The sequence below is a fragment of the Rhinichthys klamathensis genome, unplaced genomic scaffold (genome assembly GCF_029890125.1).
Source record: "Rhinichthys klamathensis goyatoka isolate OS25496 unplaced genomic scaffold, OSU_Roscu_1.1 h1tg000303l_1, whole genome shotgun sequence".
NCBI classification, from domain to species: domain Eukaryota; kingdom Metazoa; phylum Chordata; class Actinopteri; order Cypriniformes; family Leuciscidae; genus Rhinichthys; species Rhinichthys klamathensis.
The window spans coordinates 978,414-992,740 of record NW_026606822.1 but is presented as its reverse complement, the minus strand read 5'-3'; the positions used below and the strand labels follow the sequence as shown (position 1 = coordinate 992,740).

Sequence of the window (14,327 nt, the reverse complement as noted above, 5' to 3'; positions counted from 1 at the left end):
TTAATATTAATTATGTATCTATTATGCATTGTAATTATGTATTGTATATATATATATGAATATAATTCATATGAATTTTAATAAAATATCATTATTAATTATGTATTAATATAATGAATAAATATAATTATATGTATTATAAAATGAATACAAATTTATAATATTATCATAATAAAATATTAATTATTATTTTATATATATATAATTGTATTAGAATTTGCATTAGAATTAGACCTGCAAGCCATTTCTGTTTTGCGAACCAGCACTTGAGAACAACTGATGTAGGAAAAAAAAAGGCAGCTAGACACCACCTGCTTACCAGAAGCTTCTATTCCTGAAATCATTGTGCAATAGTGATTCATGCACCTGCTTCTTACACATATGTACACTTGCAGAGGAAAACTAAATGTGATCAAGATATGCTTCATGTGTAGTTCACAGATCCATTAGTCTTGTTCTAATGTTGCTGACCTTAAAAGCAAATGTTAAGTCCTGTATAATTGCTAGCGCAAATGTCTGTATAGAAAAGTATCTTGTCATCCTATTACTGCTAACGATTGCCGCATTGACCTGCCTTAGAGGAAGTCTGAGAGCTCTTCCTACGTGCTAGACCGCCATCTATCTATATCTCACAGATCAGAAGGTCACACGCTCTCAAACGGATAGTACCTGAGCTTGACCACGGCTACAAACGAGAAATATCTGTTCAAATCTAACTGGCCTTTACCATCTTGTCAGATGAAGTGCTTAGAAAAGCACTCTTCATTAAAATGCTGTCACTTTCAGTTTAGGATATCAAGTTCATTAGTGGAAAAACAACATTGTTCTTTGTAAGAGGAAGGAGAAATGCCAGGGATTATTTTCATCTTGTCAAGAGCAATATTCTGAGAAAATATGAAAGCTACTTTTGCTGCAACCTCTAGTTAAGGAATGGTTCCCCTAAAGATAAAATGTCTGTCATCATCAAACCTAGAATGACACCTCTTGATGTGCAAGTTTTGCATGAATGCAGGAGTGAATGAGGTTTGAAAAAGATTTTCAGTGAATGCTACCGATCCCGATCTGAATTCTGACTTGTGATGCAGTCTGAATCATAATCACGCTGTGTTCGTTGGCGGGAGGAGAACTGGCTCTCCGGCTGATCCTGGTTTCTCCCAAGGTTTTTTTTCTCCATTCTGTAACCTAATGGTTCCTTGCCACTGTCGCCTCTGGTTTTCTTAGTTGGAGAAACTTAATATTATTGATCTGACTGTACTGACGCTGTTGACTGAGAACTGAACTGAGCTGGACGACGACATAACTGCTTTATAAAATGAACTGATTTAATAATTGATGATCTTTTCAACGGAACTGAATCAACACTGAACTGACTTCAGCTGAACAACAGACAAAATGCATAATTTTCATGTCATCACGGTAAAGCTGCTTTGAAACAATCTTTATTGTATAAAGCGCTATGTAAGTAAAGGTGACTTGACTTAAATAATAGCTTACATTTTTGGTATTTTCCTCAAAATATGCCTTCAGAAGATTTCAAATCTAGTCATACTTCGTTGCACTGTAAAAAAAAAACAAAAAAAACCTTGAATATGTTTTACAAGAAACTACTATTCCAGCCTTTCAACATCAACATTTCCCATTTAATTCATTGTGTTGCTGTTCAAATTATTTGTGAAATTTATTAGCAATTTCTGAGTGAAAATTGTTTCAAACTATACGCATGGAAATAAGCAGCCAGGACATTGTGCAAAAGATCTTCTTTTTGAGTTCATACAGGTTTTGAATCAATGACATGGTGAGTAAATAATGAATATTGAATTCTGAAGTTTCAGAATTTGTATTTATGAGTGTTAAATTCCTTTAACAATTGGATTAATCAGAATCAGAAAGTGTGCTTGTCTTGCACACACAAGGAATTTTTCTTGGGCCTTGTTTGATAACGAATTCTCTGTGGCGCTGCAGAAAATGATCTGAAACGCCAATATGTGGGTGAAAGCGAGCGTCTGTTTCTGTAATGCACTGTGATCTGTCATCAGACTGTCAAATGATGCTCTGAGATGCGAGACAGATTGCGATGCTGTGACCTTTGTTTTGCGTGACCCGGAAAGCGTAACCAATTTAAGTTGCCCAGCAGACACATTGACTTTAACAGAGCAGCGCCACGTTTCGCAGTAGAAACAAACCGGGGGGGGGAAGAAATTCCGCAGCTGCCCTTTGGTCTGTCTGTCAGCAATTCCCACAAATAACACGGCACAATAAAATCATCGCCCAACAGGCCCACAGGCGTTTTCAAAGGCTGCTGACGGCGATCTATAAAGCACAGTAATGGGTCACTTGTCATGGGGCGTGAAAGGGAAGATCTACGGCGGCTCTCCAGTCGCTCTCCCGGGAGCGCAATTAATCAAGGGCGAATAGTATCAGCATGCAACAAAAGCCGTAAGGTTATTACAGCCGCTGTTCTGCTGGATGAAATGCGATGATAGCGCTAATTGCAAAAAACAGCTGACCGCACACGAGACACGGAAAGCAAGATGAAGGGCAGATGAAAAGGATGGAGACAAAAGGAGCGGATGTAAAAGGAGGAGAAGTTGTGCAGAGAGTTGGCGAAGTCAGGGACGGCCCTGCTGACAAGATAAGCAGGGGTGTTCGCTTTCATTTCTGCTGCTCTGCTCTTGTTTTACGGCATGGTTCATTTTCGTTTTGACACTTAGGATTTCATTACAGGCTATAAGCGAATAAGCTATGGGTCTTGATTACTAACACTCTGGCTGCATCCGATATCACACACTCTCTTGAGTAGGCACTTATTTTGAATAAGTGATTACTTCACGACCGCTAAAAAAAAATTATGTTCTATATAGAATGCACGTGTACATGTAATCTGGACTTATACATCCGCCATGTTGTTATTGTCATGTGACCTACCAACACATTCTCATCCTATGGCGTCATATAGGTGGAAATCTTACGCACATGGCATCCTTTAGCGTCAATATAACACGCACTGTTATGGGTAGGTTTAGGTCTTGGGTAGGGTTACGGTTATGACGCCTTGGGATCTGCGTCTCATATTGACGCTTAAGGATGCCATGTGCGTAAGATTTCGACGAAATGTCAAGAGCGTCACATGTATGACGCCTTGGGATGAGAACGGGCTGGACCTACCAGCGTCAGTTGCGTCGCTTCACAATCATTCACAAATCCTCTCCCGTTGCCTCATGGGAAAGTAAAGTGTCCATCATATGCACACTTCAGAATCTCGCCGGAAGAAGTAGGTCACCCGGGTACTTTTTACCTACTGTTTTATGAGCTCTGTGAATTCGGACATACTTCTTTTGTCACATACTGTTTTTCGCCTACTACATAGTAAGAATTTCGGATCTCAGTAAACCCATGAACCATGGTTTTTACCTGATGTTCGATCAGTTTTATAAAGTTGTAAACATTTGTAATGACACATTTGTATAATAAAAAAGGAAGAGCAGTAGTTACTTGTCACTTATTGGACTGACGAGCCAAAATGCAAAAACAAGCCCTAGAAATTAATAAAAGAACACATACAGTATTATACAGGCACTTTATATTTAATGTATTGATGATTTTTAGATTCCATTTAATAGATTAAAGGGAAATGTTTTTCCAGAAACACTTTGCTGGTTGAAACTCTCTTCACGTCCTGCAGAGAAATCAATAATAGAAGTGGTCTATAAAAAATGTGCATATATCTTCTGAGGAAGACTCAGGACCAAAACATTTTCATCCAATCACTGCATTCATTCCGAATGCAATGACAGAATGGCTTACCTGCCTGTCAACCAGTGTATTTAGCAACCGGCTCATCATCAGTGTGTTCCATTATGAGGCTATGCAGAGTTGTAGACAGACAGTCACGAGTGCCGAAAACAAACAACACCCCTTTTATACAGTTCCTCCTGAACCAAAACAACGAGCTCATGCTGCGTTCACGCCATGTCGTTATTACGGTGATTAAGAGATGTTTAACTCAGAACTGTTCAAGTTCTCAGACTCTGAATGAACGCCAAAATGAATCTGCAGCAGTCAGCTGATAAGTCAGAGCTCTTCGAGTTTTTTATGTTCATTATTATTGTAATGTTATATGCTTTGAGACATGATGTAGCTGTTTGCTCCCTGCTGTACGCATTCATGTTTTGGAGGAGGAGTGGCTTTGGAGACGCTCTGAAGGGAGGGTGTAGAGGTCTGCACGGAGCACCCGGGTCCCGTACGGGTTCGGGTCTTTATTTCAAATGGTCAGCCCGGTCCGGGTCGTGTCCCAATCTATTACTTCGGGTCCCGAGTCTGTTTAACATTGTGTGTAATACCCGAGTCGATCGGACTCGGAGAACATCCGGCCGGGATCAGAGTTAGTCAGCACTGCTTGTGTGTTTTTTGTAACTTGCAACTTGTAAAATTAGGATAAGAAAAGTGTGAGCCCGAAATAAGGTTAAAAAAACAGACAAATTGCGCTAAAAAGCTCATATTTCAGGTTGCTCCAGGCAGCTAACGCGAATGTGCAGTCTCAAGCGCGTCATGTTTCTATGGCAACCAGAGCTACACAATGACTTTACCAATTGACGATTGGCTCTTTTACTGGAAAGGCAGGACTTATTCCGCCAAGCCACGCTTTACACTTTCTCCCATTTTTATAATAATATGAATGAACCGTCTTGTTTAATCTTAAAGTTTTGGTGATCAGACTCGGCGCACAGCGCACAGAGATGATAGCAAATAAATAATGCTAACTGAACGAACAATCGTTATTATAGTTCAAAAGGGCAATCAGTTAAAGTTATTGTGCAAGTTAACTCGAGTCGAAATGCAAATCTGTAACGTCACATTTGTCATCCGTCACCGTGACATCAAGTGGACTTTTGAAGCTGAAATAATGAGTGGATTGAGCTTGGAATAACGAGAGGAATAACATAGATAGAACTTTCTTGTCGGAGGATTGTAATGCATCACAATCAGTCTGGTACAAGGAAGGGAGACGACGGCTAACGTTACTAAAATTAGGTAAGACAAAAAGTTGTATTTTTCGCAACTGGTTTATTGACTTGTTAATAGCAATTAAGTGTGGAATGTGTGACAATCGGGTCCAGTCGGGTCTGTGTCTTCCCGCCGGGTTCGGATCCAGCTTTCAAATAATAGACGGGTCCAGGTCAGGTCCGGGTAGTACATTTATGGCATTTCTCGGATCTGCACAGGTCCGGGTCCAGCTTTTGAAATAGTAGACTGGTCCGGGTCGGTTCCGTGTAGCACATTACGGGTCTCTTTGGGTTCGGGTACGAATTTTTGGACCCGTGTAGGAGGGTGGGATCTCATGTTTTCAAAGCTAGCTTGCTATTGCTAGCCTCTCTGAAATTGCCTACCCTACTTTTAACAATTCAAGAAAACATGTAAGTGCTTTTTAAAAGGTGTTTTTATGTATATTTGGGCTGGGTTTTCGTGGCATTTACACTGTTTTGACCAGCAGGTGCCACTACCGTGTGGTGTTGCAAGGGCTTTAAACCAGTGAATCATTTTGCAAAGCAAATGGTTCAATTGATTCAGAGTTTTAAAAAGCTTCATTTCTCCCATCACTACTGAAACCAAATGTAGCTGCTTACTTGCCTAATCAGTGATTTGACAGTGTAGTTTATTTGATGACACCTCTTAAAGGACTTTGGACCCCACTGACTTTCATTGTATGATTAGATTATATTATTTTTGTGTTCTGCGTAAGAAAGAAAACCAGGGTGAGTAAATGATTTAATTTTCATTTTTGAGTGAAAATGTTCACTCCTTTAAGTGGGAGTCGTGGGTGTGTCAGTTAAAGAATCATGAAGCGAATTGCTATTGGTAATAATTAAGTTGTCATTTGGAAATGTTGACTGCATCTGAAAGCTTAGGCTGCTGACTTGTTGCCTCGCTGCCCTATCAGGCAATGACAAAACTTATTCAGCATAACGGTTTAATGATCTACAACAAATTAGAAAGAGCGTTGGTGATAACAATGCGAATATTTAATTACTTCAATAGTAATTTGTTGCTGGAAATGACATCAGAAGTGGAAAAAGTATACATTTACACACAAACTGACCACCAACTGCAACTTTCAGGCGCCATATTTATTTTTCCACTCAACTATCATGGAATCGAGCACACAGGATTGTGGGATACCATAGGCAGCGCATGATACATCTATGCTGCCTTCAAAAATGAATCAGATGAAAGTATCTCAGGATGTGTAGACGAAATGTGGCACCAACACTGGATCGGGACGTGCCTCGTTGCCTTCTCTGTATCCCGCCTGCAGAGGCAGCATTTTTCAGCTTTCAGACACAGCCGCTGACTATACTATTTAAATCTGTACGCATTTTGTGCACTGTTGATGGATAATAGTGAAAAGGTATGCCAGAAAACACTACTTATTTAGCCAGTTCATGAGGAACATTCGTGACCAAACTTAATTTCTCACCATTCTCTGTCGGCAGCATGTGAATAATAAAATACACAGATAAAACACTTACACTCCTGTTGTGTAACCTTTGCTGTTCACTTTGTTGAACTAAGCGCTAAAAGGCTTCCTAAAAAGCCTGTCTTTGTCAGGATGTGGAAAGAGCTAAAGTTATATGAGAGTGCTTAACTGTGTCCATTTACTTCCAAACAATATCTCTTAAATGAACCAAATCACTTGTGAATCATCGCATGCATCAAGTCACGTATCATAATTACGACATCAGAACTCTAAATTTCTTATAAGGCTTTGAATTCTGATGATCTAGAACAAATGAAAATGAGCTTTAGACAACCAAGTGAATATTTAACAACCGCAATGCAAGCTGAAAAAGTGGCATTCATAAATTAATTTACTTTTAACCGCTCCGTCAGATGCCATTTTTATTCTTTGAACCAACCACTGAACTGCACACACAAACTTATGGAATCACTGTTAGTGAAGTAGACACACACACATATATATATATACAGTATATATACAGTATACAGTATATTAATGACTTTAAATACCACTAGATGGAGCAATTTCAGTAAATATGATGTTAAAATCAACATGAAACAATTGCTGTGTTTCAATTGAGATAAATTCTTAAGGGCACTTCAGAGTGAGAACAATCATGGCCAGCATATTGAAGCTCAAAACTGGCCACTTCAATGGGAGCCTTCAGATTTCGAAGGGAACTACTGATGGACACTTCGCTCCCATGATTCTTTGAGCAGCCAAGCAACATCCACAATTGTGCAACCACTGCGCCTTCAAGATGATGCAGAAGTGCGTTCAAAGGAACAGTTTTTTTTTTGGTCCCCTATACACCCTTCATCCCTTCGAAGCTCTCATTTTTGAAAGGTAAACCCTTCGAAGGGATTAGGGCACAGGGATGAGCCCTTCGGAATGGAACACAGGGAATGTTCGAAAAGCATTTTACTTCGGTAAAGTGTGACATACTTTAGGGGAAAACCCATAACCCATGCAGTTACAGTACTGTACACATGTATGGGTAAGTACACTGTAAGTACATTGCAAGTGCACATACTGTAAAATAAACCAAAAAAAGTGTAGGGAGGGACTTTGGGATTTGATTGGATTGCTTTTTAAGGGAAGAAGTTAGGGAACATCAGCCAAACTTTGCGGTTCCAACATGGATTATTCCCTACAGTACTGCCTGATAATGACAAGGCAGCATTTTGAAGATTTCCAACACAGTCATTGAATCTATTTGCGAAGGTGCACCTGTACTGTGGCCTGCAGCACAGATGCTGACTGACTATAATAATACTTGTTCAGTAATTATGGGTAATGTGACATTGATCTGCAACCCCAACAACAGTCAGCAATGATTCAGATCCAAACAAGCCGATTTAACTTTCAGACCCACCAGCACAGAGGATTCCGCATCGGTCGGCTGGACGTTCCTCGTGTGTTCCACCATATGTCCAACTTTAGTGGTCACCATCATCATCTCTCTATTATTAACTACCCAATCCATCGACATCATATCATCATCAGCTCTGGTATTCTCATTACCATCTTCATATCAACAGCTCTATATCATTTATGAATCAAAATTTCAACAAAATAATGAAATAAATACATAGTAAATCTGCATCACTACACTTTAAATCAGGAATAGGTAGAATAGCTGTCAATTATGTTCATATATATTTATATATAGGCTGTGTGTGTGTGTGTGTGTGTGTGTGTGTGTGTGTGTGTGTGTGTGTGTGTGTGTGTGTGTGTGTGTGTGTGTGTGTGTGTGTGTGTGTGTGTGTGTGTGTGTTTATTATTTGTTTAATTTGGAACTAAAATTATAACAATAGTATATATTAAAAATAAATAAACAATTATTATAAAATCTCATACCATTTCCAACATCCTTTATGCTCCGTCAGTAACTCAGCCCTACAACGCATTTTTTTCTTATTTCAAAGCTAATTTCTAATATAAAATAATCTAGGACTTACCTGTCGTTGAGCCGTCAATAAAAGTGAAGGGATAATAACGGTCTCATTTGCTTTTCATTGTCAGAAGTAAAACCCCAGCAGTGCCAAAGACTGATAATTTCCCTTTGCGCAAAAGCGATCCCGAGAAAAGCATCACCTACAGATTCAAACAAGAACGCAAATCAAATTAAAACGATTCCTGCACCAGTTCAGAAAGTCTCAAATGAGTCCTTCAAACTCCCACTCTCCAAAGTTCCTTCCGATGCGTCTGAACTTTGCGCGCTGGAACGGATCTGAATAAGCATGGGTGATGAGATCTTTAGTTGCAGTTATTATAACGAAGGGTTCAAATATCCATTCTAGGCTTCTCATGTGGTTGTGAAGTGAGGGCTTTGGGCTGCTGCAGTCATGTGTTCAGGATGGCTGCTCGCTGTGTTGTGTGGAGAGGGATGGTGAGGTGCTCGACTCGCCTCTCAAGTGTTCAGCACTTCAAGCATCCGGAGGAACCCATGGGAGATCATTCTGTGCGCGCCCGGCGCTGTGGAGAGATGGCGCCCCCTGGTGGCTGCTGACTCGTTACACGTGATAAATGAATGTCATTGCCTTTGGATTACAAAATATCATTGACATCTGTATGGAAGCCCATTTCCGCCACATGTGACACTTTTATGTCATAATTATGACTTTTTATGTCATCATTTCGGCATTTTATTTATAATCAGGATTTTTTAAGTCATAATTTTGACTTGTCATCTCATGAGTTTGACTTAGTAGCCTATGTAAATGTTGACTTTTTATGTCATAATGACTTCGTTTCCCCCATCAACCCCCCATTATGTGGTGGAAATGGGCTTCCATACATTTGTTTACAGGCGTATCTTTTCATAATAATTTATAATCAATTATGATTAAAAATATATATTTCTTAAAGATATCGAATTTTTTAGATAAAAAGTCGAAATTATGACATAACTGAGATAAAAAAAAGTCATTATTTTTACTTTTATATCATAATTATGACTTTTTGTCATAATTTCCACTTTGTATGTATAATTATTCATTTTATGTAATAATTTCCACATTTTATTAATGATTATGACTTTTTAATTCATACTTTTGACTTTAATGTCATTATTATGATTTAAGTCATAATTTAGATTTTTCATCTCATAAATATGACTTAGTATGTCATAGTTTCGACTTTTTATGTCATAATTATTAATTAGCGTGATCTTTTTTCTCCTTATGTGGCGAAAATGTGCTTCCACACCTTTGCTTAGAGGCATATCTTTTCATAATAATACTTATGATAAATATTTAATATTAACATATTTTATAACAACTTGTGTGCTATTATAGCTACAATTTTGTCTAGCTCAAAAGAAATATTATCATTGAAAAATGTCAAATGAAAACAAGCATATTCATTTTTAAAAACTCTAGCTTAATTTGTTTGCAGATGTAACTTGATTTGAGATTTTGTACATGCAAAGAAGTTAAGTTTGTTTAAAAATGCAAAATACTTTTGTTTAAAAATGCAAAATACTTTTGGAATCAAAAGTAGTGGAATACAGATCAATACACATAATGAACCTCACTTATTTAATTTGTTCAGTCAATTCTAACATGATTTGCACTGAGAAGCGAGTTTGATATTGCATGAATGAATCTGCGTTGCAAAGATGGCCGCAGTTTTCACAAAACGAAATGTGCATCATTGCACGTGTATGTTTTTGCTCAGAATATGGCCTACTGTTATTCTCTATTAGGTCTCACTCATAAAATGGGTCCATATGGTAATTCCAGTACTATTATGACTTCATCAGATTGCTCTGGCTTCCCACTTCCATAAGAAGCAGATGGGAAGAATAATCAATGAGGTCAGTGATTGCTTTGGCTCAGGGATGATGCACAGTACATTAGTGTTCACCTTTAATGACCATAGACACTCTACCAGCATCATAAACAAAACCCTCCCGCTGATGGCTCGTGCCCTGCACAAACCGATCAATGCTTATTGCTGCTGTTGTTGTTGTTGCCTTTTGTACGGTTTGTCCATTTGAATAACTTTTACAAATATACATTTTTAAAAACAAATAAATAAATCAATATATCAGGTCATCTAATGACCCAAATGCAACATGAAGTCAGTATCAAATAGGTTATTCTCACAAAAACATGAAAATGAAAAGATAACATATATTCTGCATAAAAGAAATGAAGCCTGTTTATGACAATGAAGATTTTTGACACTATTTTCATGACAACACATTGTCATTACCGTAATGAGTCTATTTGCAATGTCCATTATTCTTCAAGGTGATTCCTTATTGGAATACAACTGATTTTTTTTATATTATTATCTAGAGGTGCTAAAATGAGCAATAATACCATAAAGTTGAAATACTTCACAGTTAAATAATTACCTAAATTGATATATATTTTTGTTTCACATAACAGACATTTTTTGCATTACAGTAATGAGAATTGGGTAGAGCCTTATAATGTAAGAAACCTTATGGTCCAATTGACTTCATTTTACATTGTATAGTGAAATATAGCAAAACATGTTCTTGACGGTGGTGATTCTTATTTATTATTATTTAAATCTACTTAAATTACACTGTAAAAATCTTTTTTGATTTCAGTAAACGAAACTTAATTTACTGTGTTTATCCAATTTATTTGTCCAATGTGTCCAAATTACTGTAACTATACTCGCCTAAAGGATTATTAGGAACACCATACTAATACTGTGTTTGACCCCCTTTCGCCTTCAGAACTGCCTTAATTCTACGTGGCATTGATTCAACAAGGTGCTGAAAGCATTCTTTAGAAATGTTGGCCCATATTGATAGGATAGCATCTTGCAGTTGATGGAGATTTGTGGGATGCACATCCAGGGCACGAAGCTCGCGTTCCACCACATCCCAAAGATGCTCTATTGGTTTGAGATCTGGTGACTGTGGAGCCATTTTAGTACAGTGAACTCATTGTCATGTTCAAGAAACCAATTTGAAATGATTCAAGCTTTGTGACATGGTGCATTATCCTGCTGGAAGTAGCCATCAGAGGATGGGTACATGGTGGCCATAAAGGGATGGACATGGTCAGAAACAATGCTCAGGTAGGCCGTGGCATTTAAACGATGCACAATTGGCACTAAGAGGCCTAAAGTGTGCCAAGAAAACATCCCCCACACCATTACACCACCACCACCAGCCTGCACAGTGGTAACAAGGCATGATGGTTCCATGTTCTCATTCTGTTTACGCCAAATTCTGACTCTACCATCTGAATGTCTCAACAGAAATCGAGACTCATCAGACCACATTTTTCCAGTCTTCAACTGTCCAATTTTGGTGAGCTCTTGCCAATTGCAGCTTCTTTTTCCTATTTGTAGTGGAGATGAGTGGTACCCGGTGGGGTCTTCTGCTGTTGTAGCCCATCCGCCTCAAGGTTGTGCGTGTTGTGGCTTCACAAATGCTTTGCTGCATACCTCGGTTGTAACGAGTGGTTATTTCAATCAAAGTTGCTCTTCTATCAGCTTGAATCAGTCGGCCCATTCTCCTCTGACCTCTAGCATCAACAAGGCATTTTCGCTCACAGGACTGCCGCATGCTGGATGTTTTTCCCTTTTCACACCATTCTTTGTAAACCCTAGAAATGGTTGTGCGTGAAAATCCCAGTAACTGAGCAGATTGTGAAATACTCAGACCGGCCCGTCTGGCACCAACAACCATGCCACGCTCAAAATTGCTTAAATCACCTTTCTTTCCCATTCTGACATTCAGTTTGGAGTTCAGGAGATTGTCTTGACCAGGACCACACCCCTAAATGCATTGAAGCAACTGCCATGTGATTGGTTGATTAGATAATTGCATTAATGAGAAATTGAACAGGTGTTCCTAATAATCCTTTAGGTGAGTTTATATGTAACTATATATAACTATATATGGTAACACTTTATTTCGATAGTCCACTTTAGACATTCTACTAACTATAAGTAACTTAGCAGCTACATCTCAACTAACTGTCATTAGAGGATTAGTAGACTGTCTGCTTAATATCTGCTAACACTTTATTTTGTTGGTCCGCCAACAGACACTCTACTAACTATAAGTAACTTAGCAACTACAAGTCAACTTGTTCTTCTAACCCGAACCCTAACACCTAACCATAACCTACCAGTCTACTGACAGTCTACTACAGTCTACCAATACTCTAATGACAGGTAGTTGACATGTTGTTGAAAAGTTACTTATAGTTAGTAGAATGTCTAAAGTGACTATCGAAATAAAGTGTAACCCTATATATATATATATATATATATATATATACAGTGTAGCAGTACAACAATAAATCATGTTTAAGTATATTGATGGATGGATGGATGGATGGATGGATGGATGGATGGATGGATGGATGGATGGATGGATGGATGGAATTGAATAAGTTTTTTTTTTGCATTACAGTAATGAGAATTGGGGGCGGGGGGTATAAGGAGGAATGTGTTATATACTGTCATAATGTTAAAAAAATATATGGTCCTAATATAGCCCTCTTTTCACATTTTATAGTTCTTGACAGTTTTCTTGATTCACCCAAATAAATGAACATGTTAGCCATGTAAAGTGATGATGTGATTTAGAAAACCACCAACATTTGCAGCTCTTATGCTCAGATGAACAGCTGATTTTTTTTTTGCTATATGTGCTATATGAAATTAACAAGCAAAACTGATCCAAGACTAGTAACAGAAACACAATATTCCCGTCCTCAGCTGTGGTGTTGTAGCACAGAAGAGCTGAATTCTGGAGTAATCTGTCCTCATTATCATGATGGATGTGTGTCTGTGGGCCTGCGTTATATAACCTTTGCTCTGAAGGTGCTTCATCTTCGCTGGTCGTGTAATATTCCCAAAGAATTGATGGCAGTGCATCAAAACAAAATTGAGGCAGGACGCCGCTATATCCAGGTTGCAATACATGACATGATTGTGAAATAACAGCTGATGTAATGCCATGCCCTTGGGTCATTTGCACAAATTCTGAATTCTAACGGGTTACAAAACATAGTGAAGGCGCATGAGAACTAAGTGACAAGCGGCTCACATCTGCGTGATGCTGAGGATAAGGACTGCTCACATTTGTCCTTATTTGGAGATAGCACTTTTGGTGCATATCTCATTTAGTCATGAAACTCGAGCCTCTGAGAGAGTTTTTCTGAGATTCCTTCGTTTCAGGGCCAAGCGGTCCATCACTGTGTGGAGACGCAAGGGCATGAAGCAATTGTGACTGTAAGTGGAAGGCTGACTGGGACATAGTGTTTTTGAGTGTGTGGAAATACATAGAGCAAGATTTAAGGCCAATAACTCTAACCTTGTATACTTACTGAAACACGTCATTTTTCCGAGAACTATTTGATACGTTTAATAAATCCTTATTGAACATAAAATATATATAGCAAGAAAAGTAGATCATTTACTTCAGTTTATTGTAGAAAATCAATATTTGTATTTTATTTTATTCAAATATTCAAATAAGAGTTAATATGCTCAAAACAAATTTAGGACAAAATGTTTGCTAATTTCTGAGTATTATTTGATACATTTGATAAACTCTTATTGAACAAAATATACGTAGAAAGAAAAGTAGATCGTTTTAAATAGATTTTTTTTTATTGTAGAAAATCAATCTTTTTATTTTATATTATATTATTTTATTTTATTTCATATCATTATTAAATTTTATTTTATTTTTTATTTTATTTTATTTTGTAATCACACAACCCTGAGTTTAAAATTGTATTTATACATATCGTAAATTACTGTAAATGAAATGAGAACAGGCATGCCATAAACTTTATAT

The 14,327-nt window shown here is 37.9% G+C and overlaps 1 protein-coding gene across 1 annotated transcript in view; it reads right to left on the bottom strand.

The window, feature by feature from the left end:
- The window catches only part of tafa3a (TAFA chemokine like family member 3a), a 101,334-nt gene extending 92,384 nt beyond the window's left edge, over positions 1 to 8,950 (bottom strand). The window contains exon 1 of the mRNA XM_056270624.1: positions 8,479 to 8,950. The gene's annotated coding sequence lies outside the window, so the exon portion shown is untranslated. The remainder of the gene's footprint in view (positions 1 to 8,478) is intronic.
- Positions 8,951 to 14,327: the final 5,377 nt, after the last annotated feature.